The following is a 3,549-nucleotide window of genomic DNA, read 5'->3' as shown; positions in this document are numbered from 1 at the left end:
GCCATTTATTTGCCCAACTCACTAAATGATCTAATTCCTTTTGTAAATCAACAGCATTCTCTTCACAGCTAGCAACACCCAAGAACTTAATATCATCTGCAAACTAACTCTTTATGAATCTCATAGAGTATTTAATCAGTTTAGCTCCAATCTGCCTAGTTACTTAGTATAACAACACCTAACAATGAAGATATATAAATAACTCTATTAATCCACCACATATAAACCTATGACCCCAAATATCGATAAATTCAACTTAGAAATACAGTGTCTTCGGAGAAGGGGTGCGGTGTCTATCGTGCATTTATACACGAAAACTCAGAATATATGTTGTTACTCAAAATCCTTACTTAGAACGATTATGTTTTCTTTTACTAAGAGCACAATCTAAAAAAAATGTTTTAACTTCCTCAGAATTATCTTAGTTAAATATGACCATTGAACAAATAAAACAAACGTAAATAGATACAAATTGAAGTTTAACGAAATGAATAGTAGAGGATAATGGAAAGTTGATGATAAAAGAAGACACAAGTAAGATTCTCAGAATACTAAATATTGCAAGAGAAAATGCTATTCAAGGCAGGGAAACAGGGTGTAAAATACAACATGTATACTTAAAGAGAGATAGACACTTAACACGGTATGTACCTGAGACTTTTCTGCTAAAAGGATTATTGGAGCATACTAAATTGCGATCTTATTGTACATAGGACAGTCCATTTCTGTGTAAATAGAATTATTCACAACGACAAGAACTTTACGGGTAATGTTTGATCAAATAAGATCTATTCTTCGACTTGGTATATACAATTTTATACAATGTATAAATCAAAACGCTAGTAATAACATTCCCTTATAACGTTTTCATGTGCAAGCAATGTCTCTAGGCCTAGAACTCCCTCTTACATACATTGCGAATATATTTTCAAGTTTGACCACTATGAAATAAAAATAAAAGCAATGGTCGTAATATAAAAATATAGAGGGCTAAAACCCCTAGTTTGCGATGTTTTGATTACTGACCCCTGTAAAAAATATAAAAAATTGTACAAATTCCAAATCTTTCTGTTTAATCTGTGAGTGTTGTCGCAAAGTTTAGTTGTACCAATTCTCATTTGCAATGATGAAAATATAAGGGACATGCTGGGCAGCCCCCTAGTGGTACAGTGGTATGTCTGCAGGCTTACAACGCCAGAATCCGGGTTTCGATACCCGTGGTGGGCAGAGCACAGATAGCCCTTGTGTAGCTTTGTGCTTAATTACAAACAAACAAAACATGCTGGGCAAAATATGGATTTTTAGAGTATTTGACCTTTGACCCCCTAAAATTGGAACGGAAACCTAAATCTAAAGCATTAAAAACATTTCTGAGCGCATTGGACACAGTCATGCGCATTCTAATTTTTAAGTTAATTGGCCCAGAAATAGAGGGGTGGAACACGACTGTAATTTTTGAAAAGAATAAGAAATAAAGATAGGAAATATAATATGTCTCTCTCCCTATGGGACAAAAACATAATAAGACTTTAAAAAAAAGTACAATCCAAAAGAAACAAAAATGGAATTTCAAATAATAATAAAAAGAAAGATCAACAATAAATAAATTGATAATGGTATAAAGAAAGCCAAAGTATGATAACATAAAATTAAAAAGGAAGAATTAAGAAAAATGCATAAACAGAATGATAAAACAAAAACTTATATCAACTTATTTCAATTCGTTGTTTATTGGACGATAACAATTAATTATGATTACGCCTCCCCCAGACCGTCTTTTGCCATTCCTATTCTCCGTTTTACTTCATGATCACATTTACCATCTGGCCCCCCACTGGCATAGCGGTATGTCTCCGGACTTACAACGCTAGAATCAGGGTTTAGACATCCGTGGTGAGCAGAGCACAGATAGTCCATTGTGTAGCTTTGTGCTTAATTACAAACAAACAAATTATGATTACATTAAGAAACCCTGGCTTGGTACCAACAATAGAAAGCTAACTACCAAGTAATTTAGATTATTTATAGAAACCAAGGTTAAAACCTAACACTGGAAAGTTTCTGTAATTACTATGGAAACACAACCTTGGTGTCAACATTGGAAAGCTAGCTATTAAGATTTTTAGAATTTTTGTAGAAATACAGACTTTGGTATCAACAATGCAAAGCCATCTACCAAGTATTTCGAATTAGTTGTAGAAACCCAAGATTGGTGCCAATAATGGAAAGTCTCCTGTTAAGTACTTGTAGAAACCAAGGCTAAGTGCCAATAGTGGAAAGCTTAGTTTAAGTTCAGATTACTTGTAGAAACACAGGCTTAGTACCAAAAATGGAAAATCAGCTACCAACTAATTTAAATCACTTGTATAAATCTAAGGTTGGTGCCAATAACAGTAAACGATCTATGTAATTAATAATGTAGATTACTATGTAGAATCATAGGCTTAATGCCAACAATGTAAAGCAATGATAACTAGATACCAAGAAAAATTCAGATTATTTGTAGAAACACAGGCACGGTGCCAACAATGGAAAGCTAGCTTGTAGTTCAAATAAGCTGCTTTATATACTAATGTCCATCTAGTGTTGAAAAGATGAGAAAAATATATGCATTGATTCTTCATGATAATTATATTTCTCCTGGAATGAACATTTATTTGAATATCACTTTATGTAACGCTAAGGAAGTTTCTATAATTTGAATAGATAGATTAGAAAAGGGATAAGTACCATTTAATAATAGCAATGTATTGTGGACATTGTTTGAAGAATAAAAGGACAGTTCTCAAAGTATTTAAACGGGTAACTAACAGTGTTTAATATCTGGAATAAGTGGATTTAAATAGTATCTCTTTTTTGTCCCATTTTCTCTGTTTTCTTAACTCAATTTAACTGAAAATCATAGAATAATGGTTGGATACGAGGTGAAAACACGACTAATGTGTTGATAAACATTTCGGGCATCAAACTTTTCATACAATAGATGCATATTTAAGCAAATCCGCATCTCTTACGATATTTCACTGAACATTAATTCTTAATCATACAGATTTGAAAATTCAAGTGGGTTTTTCAAGTTTATGGTTTCGCTAGTTTCTTAACAATAAATCTTATAATTATAAATATCATTTTCTCGTATTGTCTTAATATTCATTCACAAGGGATATTTACATAATAAATGGAATTTGAATATGTTTTTACGGTACTCACTCATTAAATATTTAAACATTTAATAGTGAGTTATAGATAAAAAGCATTAAATGAAAGTTAAATACAACTGTATTATTTTCAAGAATGTTGTCTTTAATTGTGAGTTATAGATAAAAAGTATTAATTGAAAGTTAAATACAACTGTATTATTTTCAAGAATGTTGTGTTTAATTGTGAGTTATAGATAAAAAGCATTAATTAAAAGTTAAGTACAACTGTATTATTTTCAAGAATGTTGTGTTTAATTGTGAGTTATAGATAAAAAGCATTAATTAAAAGTTAAATACAATTGTATTATTTTCAAGAATGTTGTGTTTAATTGTGAGTTATAGATAAAAA

General features: G+C 31.1%; 1 protein-coding gene across 3 annotated transcripts in view; it reads left to right on the top strand.

Annotated features, from left to right (window-relative positions):
* The window catches only part of LOC106459907, a 129,426-nt gene that overhangs the window by 31,226 nt on the left and 94,651 nt on the right, over positions 1-3,549 (top strand). The gene's annotated exons all lie outside the window — the stretch shown is intronic.

This window comes from Limulus polyphemus, unplaced genomic scaffold (genome assembly GCF_000517525.1).
Source record: "Limulus polyphemus unplaced genomic scaffold, Limulus_polyphemus-2.1.2 Scaffold679, whole genome shotgun sequence".
NCBI lineage: Eukaryota > Metazoa > Arthropoda > Merostomata > Xiphosura > Limulidae > Limulus > Limulus polyphemus.
This window is presented reverse-complemented; position numbering and strand designations above follow the sequence as displayed.